General features: G+C 30.9%; 1 protein-coding gene across 2 annotated transcripts in view; it reads right to left on the bottom strand.

The window, feature by feature from the left end:
• Positions 1-17,281, bottom strand: part of GLYATL3 (glycine-N-acyltransferase like 3) — a 36,783-nt gene extending 19,502 nt beyond the window's left edge. The window contains exon 1 of one of the 2 annotated variants that reach the window (XM_074310683.1): positions 17,200-17,281. The gene's annotated coding sequence lies outside the window, so the exon portion shown is untranslated. The remainder of the gene's footprint in view (positions 1-17,199) is intronic. The other variant, XM_074310685.1, reaches the window with a different exon arrangement.
• Between the last annotated feature and the right edge of the window lie 854 nt (positions 17,282-18,135).

An 18,135-nucleotide genomic window follows, 5' to 3' on the forward strand; every position in this document is an offset into this window, starting at 1 on the left:
TTCTATTTTTCTCTCCAATGGACAAGGAAAATATAGCTCATGGGCACCCATCTGATTCCTTGTCCATCTTTAGAGATACAAGCAAATCCTGTCCTCCAAACAACTAATCTATTTGGTTCCTTCCATTCACCACTTTTTGGATCTCTCCACATCACTTAGTGATTATCTAAAGATAGGAGATCTGCTCTCAGTAGGTACTGCCCTTCTGGTGGGTTATAAAACCCATCTGCTAGAGCCAGTGCATTTTTATCAAAAATCAAAAAGTTAATAGTATAAAGAGCTGAATTTAAAAGTTCTCTAGAGTTACCTATGGCTCTCCCTTTTTTTTTTTTTTTTGTTTTTAGAGGAGTGTCTTGATGTTTCTGTTTCTCCTCTCTGTCCTTGAATATTAAAAGGTATGCCTATGTGGTCCTCTACAATAATTGACTAAATAATAAAAAATAAATAATATAATACATAAATTATAAATAAATAAAATAATGATAATCTCATTTATTTGACAATTAAGGTTTATAAAATTTATATTATATTTTTGATCTTCAAAAATTTTGATCCTGTGAAGTATGTCTTATAATTTGCACATTTTTTAATAGATAGGGGGTGTAGCAGATAGAGTCCTGTCCCTGGAAACAGGGGAATCTGAGTTCAGATCTCAGCCTCAGACACTTATTAACTGTGTGATCCTGGACAAGTCATTTAATTTCAATTGTCTCCAAAAACAATTCTTCCCTGAAATTTTGTGAATAAAAAAACTGAGACTTAGAGGGTATTAATGTCTTCTCTAACATCTGAGGTAAGATTTGAAGCTAGGTTCTCTGGCCTTTAATCCCAATACCCTATTCACAGTGGAATTCTACTTCTCACTATTTCTCCTCCCTCTTTCAGTCAGAAAACGACTATCCTAGTATTTACTAATGTGGCCCAGAACTCAATATTTTCTTGGCTCTTAGGCTCCTTCTTGGTTGACTTACAGGAATGGAAATTAAAGGAAAAATGATTAATGAATTGAGAATCAGTAAGAGAAAATATGAGAGTGATTATGGATTGTGTTAACTACTATGCAAAGATTATATATTTAGAGTTAGAAGAGATCTTAATGGTTATTTAAATTACCCACCTCCACTCCCAATCATTTTAGAATTCAAGAATCTGAGTTAAGTGATGTGTCTAATACCACATCATGGGGGAACCAGTACTCAAATCTACTCTGTGTGGGGTCTTCTCTTTACTCCTTCATTCTTGTTCAATGCCTCTTAGCTGCATTCTGACTTGCCTACCATATACACACATCTTCTTAGCTCCCATGGTCCTCTCTATCTCTTGTTCAATCATGAACCTTTCTCTGTCCATGAATATGACAAATAATTTTTTTCACCCTTTAGGTATGAATCATAGACTCATTCTGTGCTCATCTTGCTTTTGACTACTAGCACTTTTAATTTAATTTATTTTCCCTATAATAAATAATTCCTTCATTTCTCTAAATCTCTTCTCTTCCTACTTTCCTATTGGGCAAAATTAATTTCTATATCTAAATGTCTGTGTATTTATACTTTTAACTCCTTGAACTAATTCAGATGAAAATGAGCTTTTAGTATTGTTCATTTCCCACCTCATTACTTCCTCCATTGTGAAAACTCTTTCTCCATTTCTTTTGTTAGGTAACTTTCCCTATTCTTTAATTCCCTTATCTTCTAAACTACTCCTCTTTTATTCTACTTTTGAGATCATTTCAAAATAATTGAACCTCATCCAGCCCTCTACTTAAGTAAAGTCCTTCCAACTTCCCTAATGATGATAATGTTCTTAATGATTATATATTTATATATATATATATATATATATATATATATATATATATATATATATATATATATATATCACCCTTTCATATAGGAATTTGAGCTGTTTATTCTTGTTAAGTTATTATGATTTTTCACTCGTATTTACTTTTTATGTTTCTTTTGAATCTTGTATTTGAATGTCAAATTTTCTATTCAGCTCTGGTCTTTTCATCAGGAATTCTTGCTAATCTTCTATTTTACTAATTGTCCATTCCCCTTCCCATTGCCATCATCTCCTCATCACCATTAGAATTATATTCAATTTTTTGTGTTAGATTATTCTTGGTTGTAATTTCAGATTCTTTGCATTTTGGAAAATTATATTTCAAACCTTCTACTCCTTTACATGGGTAGCTACTAAATCTTGTATGTGTTCTTGATGTGTCTCCATGAGTTTGAATTATTTTTTTTTCTGACTGCTTGCCATATTTTCTCTGATATATAAACTCTAGATTTAGGCTATAATATTTTGTGGAATTTTAACTTGACAGTTACTTTCAGAAAACAATTGATAGATTTTTTTTTTCAAATTCTACTTTGCACTCTAATTATAATATATCTACACTTTATAATTTCATGTAAGATGGTATATAGGGTCTTTTTTTTTTTTTTAATCACGGTTTTCAGGTAATCCAGTAATTCCTATGCTATTTCTTCTTTACTTATTTTTAGGTCAATTGTTTACCCTATGAAATACTCCACATTTTCTTCTGTTTTATTTTTCCTTGATATCTCATAGAGACATTGCCTTCCATATTACCAATTCCACTTTTGAAGGCGTTTTTTCTCTTCAGTGAGGTTTTGTACCTTGCTGAGAAATTGACCAATTATGATTTTTAAGGAATTTTTTTTCTTCAAAATTTTTGTGCTTCTTTTACTAAACTGTTAATTTTTTTTATAACTTTGTTGTATCAGTCTCATTTATTTTCTCAATTTTTGCTTTACTGCTCTTATTTGATTGAAAAACATTATTCCTTTCTTGGTCTCTTTCTTTAGTTGTTGTTGTTTGTTCATTTTTTAAACCTACTACTTGACATTAGAGCTGGACTCTGGTCATCTCTTAGAGCAAGAGAAAGATGACTGGCAATTGTGACTTTTCATTGTGCTATCTTCCACTTTGCAGACATAAAGCACTATATAAATGCTAGCTATTACTATTATCACAATAATTTTTGTTTATTCCTTTGGAATTTACTTCTTGGAAATATCCCATTGCTTTTCAGTCAACTTGAAATTTGAAATATAAAATTCTACATATTCTTCCATCACTTGTCTTCATTTTCTGAATTCTTTAAAAACCATTATCTCAAAGTTTAGGCCAGTGGTATCAAACTCAAGTCAAAAGAAGGGCTACTCAATTATACACAAGGATCCTAGTAGACACTTATTAACCCCCACAAATACACATATAACCAATGTTTTATTTTATTTTTGTTTATGTTGTGAAAAACTTCCCAATTACATTTTAATCTATTTTGGTTGTAGTTGGGAGCAATAGGGGTCATAGCATATTTGACACCTCTGGCTCAGGGTATATATATCACTTATTTGTAGTATTTAATATCATCACAAAAATTTACTTTTCATCACAAAATATAAGATCACCTTGAAATTTCTTCTCAAGATTTGCCTCTGGGCTTTATATTCATGGTGTCCTGCAACAGAGTAGGTGCTTAGTGAGTGTTTCTTAAACAGAATTAAATTGAATTCTAGTCTCCGCTCTTCCAAACATTGCTAACAAACTAGCAAATCCTTTTTCTCATAGGCTAAGTTCATAAAATAACAAATATAAAATTGTAAATAATAATAACTAACACTTATATTGCTAGGCACTTGATAAATGCTTTACAATTATGCCTTAAAAAAAGACCTCAGAGGTGATCTGGTTCAAATCATTCATTTTACAAGTGAGGAAACTAGCATAGAGAAGTTGTGATAGTAAGGAAACTGATATTTGGTCAGAAAGAGATATCAGTTGACTACTATTCTGACACTGGATGCAGGATCAGGCACCATACTGGTAGCTCTGTTGACCATTACTTTTTACTTTTATCACATTCTCTAGGTTGAAATTATCATTAAGAAAAATCAGAAATTTCTCAAAGATTGACTGTTTTTTGGCAAACTGACAAAAAAACTACAAGTAAACATTAAAATTCAGAAGTACTTTTAGAGATCATTTAAAAATCCCATTTCAGAGGACAACTATCTATATATCTTTGGGTAAGTTCTACTTTCCTATGCCTCAGTTTCCTCATTTGTATAATAAGAAGTTTGGACTAAATAATCTCTGAGGGTTTTTGTTGTTGTTGTTGTTTTGTTTTGTTTTTGTATTTGTAATAGCTTTTTAGTTTTCAAATACATGCAAAGATACTTTTCAACATTTACCCTTGAAAAATCCTGTGTTTCTCTCTCTCTCTCTCTCTCTCTCTCTCTCTCTCTCTCTCTCTCTCTCTCTCTCTCTCTCTCTCTCTCTCTCTTTCTCTCTCTCCCCATCTTCCCCCTTGCATTGGACAGCAAGTAATTGAATATAGGTTAAACATTTGCAATTCTTTTATACATATTTCCACATTTATCATGCTGCATAAGAAAATCTACTTACAATGAGAAAAATGAGAGAAAAAGAAACAAGCAAACAACAAAAATGATGAAAATACTATATTGTGACCCACATTAAACTCCCATAATTCTCTTTCTGGATGCAGATGGCTCTCTTCATCACAAGTCTATTGGAATTGATCTGAATCATGAAGTCTTTTCTTAAAGTAATATTTTCTTATTATTTTTTATTTGTGTGATATATGTGATATAATTATCACAGCATCTGACACATATTAATGGTAGTTATTATTATTATTATTTACAGTTTTATATTTGTTATTTTATTAATCTAGCTTATGGGAAAGGGATTTGCCCAAGATTACATAGTTAGTTTGTTAGCAGCGATTGGAAGAGTCAAGACTAGGCTTCAACTTAATTCTATTTAAATGCTCACCAAGCAGCCACTCTGTTGTAGGACACCATGCTAGACTAATGAACATAAAACATAGAGACAAAAATGCAATGGCCCTTGACTTCAAGGAGCTTACATTCTTTACATCATTATTCTCTTTTCATTCTATTATATATACTATTACTTTTATCTTGTTTGTTTAATCTAGACTGCTTTTCTCTCCTTGCCAAAACTATACCACATTGGTTTTTATGGTGACTATCAGTATTAAGTCAAAGTAGTGAACATAAATGCTACAAATTGAGAGAAAGAAGAGAGAGACATTTTCTCAAAAGGTAGTCTTTGCTCAGGGATCTAGGATTGGCATTTGAAAGGATACTTGAAAACAATCAAGTTCATTTGTAGTTTAGTGCTGCCAGAAGTAATAGTTTTGCTTAGTGAAACTCATTTATCTTTAGTCACAGTTCATCTTGATTTACAATCACTTCCTAGTTTTATGCAAAAGTCTGTACATTTGCATTTTTCCTACACACACACACACACACACACACACACACACACACATATATATATTATATATATATATATATATATGAAATTAGGCCTTTTTCAGAGGTCTTGGATATAATTTTTTTCTTCAGTTTTCTGCTTCCTTTTTAATCTTGGCTGCATTTAGTCTTTTTTTTTTTTTTTTTTTTTTTTTTTTTAATAAACCAAAAGATTCCAGCTATTGAGGCAAGAGCTCATTATTTTCTTTTCTGGTTATACATGTACATTTTTTTCAACACATTCCTTATGAGCTATGTTGGGTACATTTACCACTTTCATCACCTATATCTATCAAAGTTTGTCAGACTGTGGTGTTTGGACTTTTAGTCCTTAAAAACATAATTTAGTCCTTAAAAACATAATTGGCCAAATGCAAAAAAAAAATCCATTGAAGAAATCAATTCCTTAAAAAACACAATTGGTCAAATGCAAAAAAAATCCACTGAAGAAAACAATAAAGTAGAATTGAAAAGTAGAATTAATCAAATGGAAAAAAAAGAGATACAAAAGCTAACTGAAGAAAACCACATATTAAAAACTAGAATGGGGCAAATGAAAGCTAATGACTCTATCAAACATCAAGAATCAATCAGACAAATTAAAATAAATGAAAAATAGAAGAAAAATAAAACATCTTAGAAAAATTAGAAAAAAGAACTGACTTGAAAAATACATTCAGGAAAAACAATTTTAAAATTATTTTTCTATCTGAAGACCATGACCAAAAAAAAAAAAAAAAAAAAAAAAAAGAACTGGATAGCATTCTTCAAGAGATCATCAAGGGAAACTGCCCTGATTTCCCAGAACCAGAGAGCAAAATAGTCATTGAAAGAAACCACAAATCACTTGTAAAAAGAGATCCCACAGGAAAAAGCCCTAGAAACATTGCTGTGAAACTCCATGGCTATTATGTCAAGAAAAAAATGCCACAAACTGCTAGGGTGGAAATAACCAATACAAATATCAAGGATCAATAGTCAGGATTACCCAGTATCTGGCAGCTTCTGAAAAAAAAAAAAAAAAAAAAAGGATCTGAGGACTTGGAATAACATATTCTAGAAAACAAAGTCCCTGGGATTACAACCAAGAATTAACTACCCAGTGAGGCTGAGTGTCAACTTTCAGGGGAGGAGATAGATCTTCAATGAAATAAGAGACATTTAAACATTTCTATTGAACAAACAAACAAACAAACAAATACTAAGCAAAAAATTTGATCTTCAAACACAGGATGCAAAAGAAGCATAGAAGGGTAAGCAGGGGGAAAATACATATTTTTTAAAAAAATATTAAACTGTTTATATCTCTAGATAGGAAAATGATACTTGTAACTCTTGAGAACTATATCTTTTATTGGGGAAGTTGGAGGAGACATACATGGCTAGAGAGTGTGAGTATGAATTAAATGTGATATGATGATACCAAAGAAAAAGTCATTAAGGAATAGAAAAGGAATGTCTTAGGAGAAAAGGAAAGGAGAGGTAAAATGAAATAAATTAGATTACATTAAGAGGCACAAAAGACATATTACAATAAAGAGTTAGTAGGGAGTTGTATGAGCATTGTCTAAAGCTTAATCTTATCAGTTTTGGTGCAAAGAGAGAATAACATGTTCACTAATTTGGATATAGAAATCTATCTTACCTTATAAGGAAGTAGGAGGAGAAGAAGGAAAGAAAAGGAAGGGATTGGATAAAAGGGAGGGCAGAAACATTAGGAAAAAGAGATAAGAGAAAAGAGAAGGAGAGATAGAAGGAGGGCAGGTTGAGGATGGGGTAATTTAGAAACAAAACACTACTAAGGAGAGATAAGGTGGGAAGAGAGAACAAATATATATATATATATATATATATATATATATATATGAGAGAAAATAGGATGCAAGGAAAAACACAATTGGTAATTATAACTGTGAATGTGAATGGAATGAACTCTCACATAAAATGGCAAATAGCAGCATGAATTAAAAATCAGAATCCTGCAATATTTTTTATACAAGAAACACTTTTGAAACAGAGATACATACAGAATAAGGGTAAAAGGCTGGAACAGAATTTATTATGCTTCAGCTGAAATTTAAAAAAAAGCAGGGATAGTAATTCTCATGTGAGATAAAGCAAAAGTGAAAATGAATCTAATTAAAAGACCTGAGGAAGGAAACTACATCTTGTTAAAGGGTATCATAGAGAATGAAGTAGTATCAATACTAAATGTATATGCACCAAGTGGTAGAGCATCCAAATTCTTAGAGAAAATGTTAAACCAGTTACAGGAAAAAATAGACAGCAAAACTATACTAATGAGGGATCACAACATCCCTCTCTCAGAATTGGATAAATCTAACACAAATCAACAAGAAAGAAACTAGAGAGAAAAACCTAATAGGGATAGGAAGGAATATCTCTTTTCCTCAGCAGTAAAAAGCACATACACAAAAATTGTCCATGGATTGCTGTATAAAAACCTCACAATCAAGTATAGAAAGGCAGAAATAGTAAATACTTCCTTTTCAGAGCACAATGTAATGAAAATTACACTCAATAAAGGGCCAAGGAAAGATAGACCAAAAAGTAATTGGGATTAAATAATTAAATCTTAAAAAATGAATGGATCAAACAACAAATCATAGAAACAATCAATAATTTCATTCAAGAGAATGTCAATTATAAGAAAACATACCAAAACTTATGGGAAGCAATAAAAGCAGTTCATAGGAGAAATTTTATATCAATAGATGCTTACATAAATAAGAGAAAGAGAAGATCAATAAATTGGGTATGCAAATAAAAAAGCTACATGAACAAATTTAAAATCCCCAATTACATACCAAATTCAAAGGAGATTAATAAAATTAAAAGTAAGAAAAATATTGAACCAAATATAAACAAAACTAATCATAGGTTTCATGGAAAAAAAATAGATCAACCTTTGGTTAATTTGATTAGAAAAAGGAAAGAAGAAAACCAAATTATCATAATCAAAAATAAAAAGGGTGAACTTATCACCAATGAAGAGAAAATTAAAGCAATAATTAGGAGCTGTTTTGCCCAATTGTATGCTAACAAATCTGATAATCTAAGTGAAATGGATAAAATATGGATTGCCCAGATTAACATAGCAGGAAATACTTAAGTAGTCCCATTATAGAAAAAAAAAAAAATTGAAGAAGCCATTAATGAATTCCCTAAGGAAAAATCTAAAGGATAAAATGGATTTACAAGTGAATTCTACCAGACCAGTAAAGAACAATTAATTCCAATTCTATATAAACTAATTGGAAAAATAGAGAAAGAAGAAGTGCAACTAAATTACTTTTATGACACAGATATGGTGCTGATATCTAAACTGGGATAGACCAAAACAAAGAAAGAAAATTATAGATTAATTTCACTAATGAATGTTGATGCAAAAATCTTAAATAAAATGGTGGCAAAGAGACTACAGGAACTTATCTTTAGGATAATACACTATGATCAACTAAGATTTATAATAGGAATGCAGAACTATTCAATATCAGGAAAACTATCCGTATAATTGACCATATCAATAATTAAACTAACAGAAATCATGATTATCACAATAGATACAGAAAGAAATTTGACAAAATACAACATTTATTCTTATCAAAAACACTAGAGAGCATAGGAATAAATGGAGTTTTTCTTAAAATGATAAGTATCATCTATCTAAAATCATCAGTAAGCATTACATATAAAATGGATTAACTAGAAGCACTCTCAAAAAGATAAGGGATGAAACAAGGTTGCCAATTATCACCACTACTATTCAGTATTGTACTAGAAATGTTAACTCTTACAATGAGAAGAAAAAGAAATTGAAGAAATTAGAGTAGCTAATGAGGAAACAAAATTATCACTCTTTGCAGATGGTATATTTAAGAGAATCCTAAAGAATCAACTAAAAACTACTAGAAACAATTAACTTTAGCAAAGTTGTAGCATATAAAATAAACCTACATAAAGCAGCAACATGTCTACATGTTACCAATGAAGCCCAGCGCCAAAAGATAGAAAGAGGAAATCTCATTTAAAATAACTGTAGATAATGTAACATATATGGGTGTCTACTTGCCAAGAGAAAGTCAAGAACTATATGAACACAATTTCAAGACACTATTTTTTTGGTCTCAGTACATTTATTCAAGATAATGCCATGGCCACATGTTTCTATTCAATTCTATTCAATTAAAAAAAATCATTTATCTAGCATCCTTGGGTAGGGAATATTCTAGGTCCTGGAAAAATTAAAAATGAAATCAGTTACTGTCATCTTGCTACCGATATTTAGAAGTCAACTAATAATTTTTAATGTCTTATCTAACACATTGTGCACAATAGGATCCTTATGATACTACTCATAATAACCTTCCTCATTCTTCCAACCAAATTCATTTTTTTGCTTATTTCTAGAAAGAGAAAAAAGGATTACTTCTGTGAATTGGCCTTTAATTACTTTTATAACTAACAAGTTCTTTTTTGTCAATGTTAGGGCCTTCTGTGGAATAAATACAGAGTGACTTTAAATCAAGAGCTTTTATAAGGGTTTTATTGGTTTAGTTTTGGTGTATTATTCAATTCTGTGAAAATAGAACCTAGTCAGAGATGGCAAATTCCTATATAGGTGTGGCAAAGCTGTAGCCCTGTGTTTTCATGTTAGTTACCTTAAAGTTACTGTGTGCTATTAGTTTGATTTAATGCACATTATCAAAAAATAAATATATCTACTTTTGCCAAATAGATTTAAAATTAAAATTAAATTAAAATAAATTAAATTAAAAAATGAAAAAAGGTGTTTAAAATAAAAAATATTTGAGATTGTGCATGGCAGAAAGAGAGAGAAAGTATACTCTAAGGTTTAGGGGAGCAACTTGGACAAAGCATAAAAATGGAAGATGGAATGCCATGTATGAGAAAAAAAATGTAAAAAACCATTAGGTTCAAACTTAAAGTATGGGCTAAATAAGCTAAAGTTAGTTTGTGGAGGGATTTAAATATAAGAGAAAATTATATTTTATTCTAAAGGCAATAGGGAATCCTGAACCTTATCCTTTTAAAATATCTCTGGCGACTGTAAAGAATGTGGCATGGAAAGGAAAAACTAGTGGCAGGGACATAAGTTTGCATGTTATTATAATAGTTCAGGTAGGATTTTATGAGAACCTAAAGTTGGGGAGTTTATGAGTTAAAAAAAGAGGATGGATGTGAGAGACATCATGGAGTTAAAATCAATAAAACCTGCCAATTAAGAGGATATGCTATGATGAAGAGGGAAAATTGAAGATGATTCAGCTTATAGACAAGGATGACTAGAAGCATGATAATCGTCCCCTTCACAGAAATAAGGAATTTTGGGGAAATCTTTGAAGGCAGAGATTAGTTTTCTGTTGGATAAATTCTAATATGCTTAAAGAAGTCAAGTTGCATATACCAATAGGTCTATATGTGATTAGAACTAAAGAGAATAGGATTGAATGTATAGCTCTAGGAAAAATCCAGATAGAGAGAGTAATTGAGTTTAGGAATTTAGAGAAAGAGGAGTCATATTCCATACTTTGTTTAGTAAATCCTCAAAATTCTGTTTCCATTCTTTTGTTTTATTTTTATTGCTGTTGTTTTTCTTTATTTTTAATTATCTCAAGAAGTGTTGCTATGGCTTCCTCCCTCCCTCCCTTTGTTCCTTCATTCCTTCATTCCTTCCTTTGTTCCTTCCTCTCTTACTCTCTCCCTCCTTCCCTATACTGTTCTTAAACTGGGTTCAGAAATTGGGTTTCTGTAGTTCTCTGGGGCAGCCTTCTTTTCAGCAGAGAGTAATCACCACAAGAATAGCCAGGTGTTAAAGTCCAAAAGTCTTTAATGTCTCCTTAGTTGGTGCTCAGCTAGTTTTCTGGAGGCCTTCAGAGGGGATTTGGTTTCAGTGGAGAAAGTGCAGGAGGCCAAGCCAGCCACCAGGCACCTGAGCGAAGATGGAATTGTATCTTTCTGAGTCCCCTCTGGCTTATATGCTCTATTCTAAGTATAAACCAATCATTATATCACTAGGAAACCATTATTTGTTGTAAGATTAAATCAATCATACTGAATTTAGAGAGCTATTAAGCACCATGATAAACTAGATAACCACTGTCTCATCAATTCCACTGACAACATCTTGTAAGAATCCTTGTTTCAGGTTCTGCTCCATAACACTTCCCTTCCTTCCTTCCTCCCTTTCTTCCTCCCTCCTTTTTCCCCTTCCTCCCTTCCTGCTTCCCTCCTTTTTCTCCCTCCTTCCTTTATATCTTCTCTCCTTTCTCTTTTTTTAAGACAATGGGATTAATTGACTATTTTTTTAAGATATAAGAACTTTTTATTCTGTTATTGATATGTCTAAGGGACATGGCTAATAGTAGAATTGTCAGTCAAAGGGTATGAACAATTAAATTCTATAATTTTAAATATATATATACACACACACAACAGAGAATTGCTTCATTCGATTGACATCTACATATAGTCTACCCTGACTTCATATTCTTATCTCATCCCCTAACATGTAAATATGCAATACACTGAAATTTCTCTTACTTTTAGGAAAGTACAGTTCTACTGAATATGATTTTTCTTTACAATATGAGTATCAAAATTCAATATTTTATTTTTTCTAATTTTTCAATTGTCTTTGTAGTAAAGTTACATAGACATGCAAAGCTTCATCCAGTATCAAAATCAGTAAAGAAAAGGAATTTTGTGATAGCAAGATATTTTGAGCTAATGTTCACCCAAATTTAATCTCTCTCTTGCTCTCAATTTCTCGCTCTAACTATATCCACATATAATAAATATCAATTTTAATGTTATTTCTCCAACAGTAATGTTGTCTTGGTTTGAATAATTTGAAAATGGATTTGTGTGTGTGTCTGTGCATGTATGTGTGTCTTTATGTGTATGTATACATGCAAGACATGGAAGGGACCACAGGTCATCTTGTTCAGGCTAAAAGTATAGAATTTCTGTTACTTGATAAATGGTCATCCAGTCTTTACTTGGAGGTTTCTGGTAAAAAGGGACTCATTTCTACTTTGCCACTTAATTTTTTTTTTGTATATTATCTTATTGTTGTAATTTTCTTTGATGTAATCATGTATTATTTCTATGAGTTGTTCTCTGATCTACCAATTCTTTAGAATTAAGTTACTTAGTCTTGGTTTAGTTCAAATCTTTTCTTTAACCTCCCATTGATGTTTATAATTTTTACAGTCTTGAGGTCAGTAAAGATTTGTTTAATAGCCTATTCCAGGTCCTACTACCCAAAATGTTGCTATAAACATTTTGGGATATTTGGGAATTTTCTTTTCTCATTGACCTCTTTGGAGTATATCTCTATCAATCCAGTTTCTTTATATAGATAGTTTAGTCTTTTTATCTATCTATCTATCTATCTATCTATCTATCTATCTATCTATGGCAATTGGGGGCAAGTAACTTGCCTAAGGTCAAACAGCTAGGAAGTGTTGAGTGTCTGAGGGCAGATTTTAACTTAGGTCCTATTGACTTCAGGGCTGGTGTTCTATCCATTGTGACACCTAGCTGTCCTAGTCTTTTTGTTTTTTATTGCAGGGGGTGCTATTATCTAATATGTTAAATATTTGTCCTAATTTTGTGTCATATCCAAATTTAATAAGAATGCCAAGTAATTGATCTTTTTTAAAAAAAGTATTGATTAACACAAAACCACAAACCCCTGTGACACAGTATTAGAGAATTCTCTCCAAGTTAACATCAAATCATTAATGACTGCTTTTAAAGTTGGGTCTCCAATTATTTCTGAACTCATATAAATAAACTTTTAATTAATCCAAATCTATCCTGCATACAAGAAAAGCATGATAGGATTTGTCAAATATTTAAATACTATCTAGGTGACTATAGGCCATTCCCATAATCTATTTGTCAAAAGAGGAAATAAGATTAAATTCATATTCCATGTTTGGCTGATGATGTGCTAGTACTTTGTGCTTACTGGTTCCTTTTCTAAATGGTTACTAACTATTCCTTTATATTCTAGAATTCTGACATTATCACAAGTTGGTTTTACTGATCTTTAGTTTAACAGGGCCTTCTCTCTTCTAATTTTGCTTTTTAAAAATAATTTTAGTTCCAATTTTCTTCCTTCCATTATGCATCTGAAGTCATGCAAAACAAATTTCCACATTAGTCTTGTTGCAGAAAATAAAAGAAAGAAAAAAAAATTCTTCAGTCTGTACTTTGAGTCCATTAGTTCCCTATGTGGGAATGAGTAGCACTTTTTACCATGAATCCTTTGCAACTATCATAGATCACTGTAGAATTGCTGTCTTTCACAGTTGATTATCCCTACAATATTGCTGTTACTATGTACATTGTTCACTTTACATTAGTTCATATATGTCTTCCCAGAATTTTTTGATACTATCCCCTTCATCATTTATTATATCATCAATAATATCCCATCCTAATTATGTACCAAAACTTGTTGAACCATTCCTCAATTGATGGGTAACCTCATAGTCCGTAATTCTGTCACTACAAAAAACAAAACAACAACAAAAACTGCTATAAATTATTTTTGTACACATGGATTCTTCTTTTTCCTTGTTCTCTTTGGAATATAGACCTCATAGTGGTATTGTTGTGTCAAAGGGTATGCATAGTTTTTATATCCTTTTGGTTCTAAATTGTTCCCCAAAATAGTTGGATTAATAGAGTTCCATCAATTATGTACCTATTTTTCACATTCTCTCCAACATTTGTAACTTTCTTTTTCTGTCATATGGTACCTTAGAGTTGTTTAAATTTTCATTTTTCTAGTTAATTTGCATTTTTCATATGACTGGTTGATATTAGCATTGATTTCTTTTGAAAAAAAACTATTTGTTCTTATCCTTTGATCATTTATCAGTTAGGAAATGGTTCATATTTTTTTAGGAATTTGGCTCAGTTCCTCATACAGTTGAGAAATTAGATCTTCATCAGAGAAATTCTGTAAAAGTTTTTCTAGTTTTTCTGTTTTTCTTCTCATTTTGACTGCATTGATTTTGATTGTGGAAAAACAAGTTTATCAAAGTTATCCATTTTATTTCCTATGAATCTCACTATTTCTTTTTTGATTATGAACATTTTCCCCTATTCATGATGACAGGTAATTTTCCCCCTGCTCTTCTAATTTGCTATGTTACCTTTTATATATAAATCATGTATCTCCTTTGAGCTTATCTTGGTATAAGAGGTTGATTTATGCCTAGTTTCTGCCAGACTACTTTTCTCATCAGTTTTTGTCATATAATTAGTTCTTGCTGGATTCCTTGGGTTTATCAAACACAAAGTTACTGTGCTCATTTGCTTCTACATTTATTTCAATTTATTCCATTGTTCAACTCCTTTATTTCTTTTTCAATATCAAATTCCTTGATAATTAACATTTTGTAGTATAGTTTAAAAACCATTAATACTGCTAGATCCCCTTCATTCACATTTTTTATTGATTCTCTTGATATTCTTGACTTTTTGAATGATTTTAAAAAATTCTATAAAACTCTTTTCCATTAAAAAAAACAGTATAATATTTGCTCAAATTTAGTTTTGTGGCAGCTCTTCCATTTTCCATCACTGGTTCACCAATAGTAATTTAGTCAAATTGTTAGGTGCCATGGTATATAGATCATTTGGGCTAGGCCAATTAAGAGCTTTCTTCATTTAACCCAGGTTTCAATACTCTACCAGACTTTTTTCCTCTGGATTTTTGAATGCAAAAATTATACTCAAAAAAAGAAAAAGAAACAAAATAAAAGTTGAATGGTTCAGTATACTCTGTCATTTATTATTTTTAATATAGTTTTAAGCAAGCAAAATTCAAAACATAAACAAAAGAAAAAAAAAAAAACCTTTTTTTCTTGGCCTTAGCTTTCCTTTCCTAACTTTAGGAACTTTAGTTTAGATTTTTTTTTCTGAAATCATTCATACAGGACCATGCCACATTTTTCAATTCATATTCTGCTCCTATCTGTTTCTTTGTTTTTGTCTCTCCCCTCTCCTACCTACCAGTGTACATTGTGCTATTGGTTATATTTATTTTATTCTATTATTAATTGATACAAATCTTTTTAAACTTTTTTGAATTCTTTATATATAATTTTTTTCTTTTTAATCATATTCCATTACACTCATATGAAACAATTTCCTGAGCTATTCCAATCAATGGGCACTTTTTTTCATTTTTTTATTTCCACTAAAAAATGCCGCTAAAACATTTTGGAATATTGTACATCATTTTTCTTATGTCTCCCTTAATTTTTTTCTCTCTAAGACTGAAGAGCATAGACTTCAGATAATCTTTATGATCCCTTCAAACTTTAAATCCATACCTCTTTTCAATTTTTCTGTTCTTTCTTGGAAATTCATACCTGGGAGCTTTCTATCTTGTAGGTCTTTAAGTGTTTTAAAAACTTTTAAATATAACATAAATGTGGGTAAATTATAATTTTCATTATTGATCTAGAATAATATTACTTTTAACACATAAAATTTTACATACTTTGCCTTCAAAATATCAACTCATAAAATTTTATTCCTTTAATCTAACCTTTGAAAACTCAATTTAATAAAAAATTCATTAAAGAGTAGGCATAAAGATAAAAATCTTTCTTCTTTTTCCCTCTCCTCCAAATCAAGCAAACAACAACTATTTGATATATAAGAAAAAAAAAATCTTCAGCCATACCTCCCTCCAACCCACTTCAGTTTTTGTTTTTGTATTTTCTTTTTTGGTGTTTTTTTTTTTTTTTTTTTGCCTAGTCACTTTTAGCATGTAAACAAATTGGCAAGAGGAAGGATAATGTTCTTTTTGTAATGTGTTCTTTAAGCACACATACGATTAAGTTCTTAATTAGAATTAGATGATTTTCACTCAACCTATTTTCAATTATTTTGAGAGGATTAATGTAACCTATTGAGTTTCAAGTTCAAATGGTGTTTTTCCTTAAGGTATCATATTTGGCAAATCTACTCTGATTTTATTTTATTTTATTTTATTTTAAGACAACCAAATAAGAAAAAGAAAATATACTATTTTATATGGAAATTTTCACCTCATAGAAGGGAATGAGATTTCTGACACATTTAAGAATGTAGTCGGAATGATATTAACAAATTAAAATGACAAGTGCAAGCTGATCTGGAAGAGTATACTTTCCTCCCAAAACTTGAGCAGACACAATTTGCATCTAGGGACTAGAATTGTTACTGATGCATTGACTAAATTGACTTTAATAACAGAACCCCTAATTTAAAGAACGTGCCAAGAAAAATAATTATGCCTACATAGCTTTTAGGGATTTCTGTTTCTCTGGAGCGTTTGTCTCCACCAGGGTGCAACAAATGCTTAAAATATTTCATTAATTAATGTGTATTGTATACCTATATACAATGTGTATTGTATGCAATACAGAAACATAGTAGATGTTTTCACAGTAGCACATGGAAAAATATATCCCTTACAACAAAATGAGAGAGATTATAACCATAAATATAAATACTTTTTCAATGCCATATTATCAATTTTCTGTAAATACAGACTTTGAGCTTTCAAAAGTCAATAACCCATATGTTTTCCTGGTCAAGCCTCTATTCAAATAAAAACAATTTTATACTTTGTGAAATTCACTTTTTAAAATAATAAAAAGTAAAAAATATCTTTCACATTGATACATATGTTTATAAGACTATGGCTTTTTATGTAGGGGACAATTATCATTTTTCCTTTTAAAATTCTTCCTCCCATTGTCACTTTTTCAATCCTTATAAATGAAATATTTCCTACCTGTTATTGATAGTTCACTTTGATATTGAGGAAGTAACAGCAATATCTCAGTTCTGTGGGTTTGAAGACTGATAAAGGACAAGAGAGCTTATAGGATTTGCATCTATTATAGTCCTTGGAAGGAGAGGGAGGAGAAAAATGTACACACCTCTAGAAGAGGAGGGGTTTATGATGATGACTAAAGGGAAATCAATTTAAGTCCCTTGTTCTTTTATTGAAACACTTCTCTACTTCTCTCTTTATCTCTTTAATACAAAATTCATCTTCCTGGTATTTCTGCCAACTTGTGATAAACATTATGAAATCTAAAACAAGATTAACATTGGTAATTAGTACTGGATCTATGATTTCACTGGCATAGAGAATTCCCAAATGCAGAATCTTTTAAGAATAAAGGTCTGCTCCTTCTGTGCAAATGGATATGGCATGATTAATATTGACCATTATGACAGGACATTTTGTCTCTGTCTCTCTCTCTCTGTCTCTCTCTCTGTCTCTCTCTCTGTTTCTCTGTTTTTCTGTTTCTCCGTCTCCAAAACACTACCTCTACCAGAAGATAATTAACATTACACAAATCTCTGAGGTCCATGAGATTGCCTCAATTCAGAAAGATATTCACAAGGGAAAATATTGTTTTCCTTCTTACATGGGTCTTGATATGGAGTGGCAGATTTCTAGAGGTTTTAGCCTTTATTAACTAATGGAGAGAAAGAGTTAGGACATCCTTCAAATGATGTCACAGGGTGAAAACATCCAAGGTGTATTGTATCTAAAACTTGGAAAGATCTGGAAATTACACAGCCTTTTATATGTGAGCATATTGAAGATCTTTTTAATTCTACTGAAAATATTAAGAATATTCCTCTAGTCTAAAGTCCCTTCAAGATTTTTACATTTATAAAAATATGTCAAGAATGGTATGTTGAAAGGTCAAGA

Source organism: Sminthopsis crassicaudata, chromosome 4, assembly GCF_048593235.1.
Source record: "Sminthopsis crassicaudata isolate SCR6 chromosome 4, ASM4859323v1, whole genome shotgun sequence".
In the NCBI taxonomy this organism is placed as follows: Eukaryota; Metazoa; Chordata; class Mammalia; order Dasyuromorphia; family Dasyuridae; genus Sminthopsis; species Sminthopsis crassicaudata.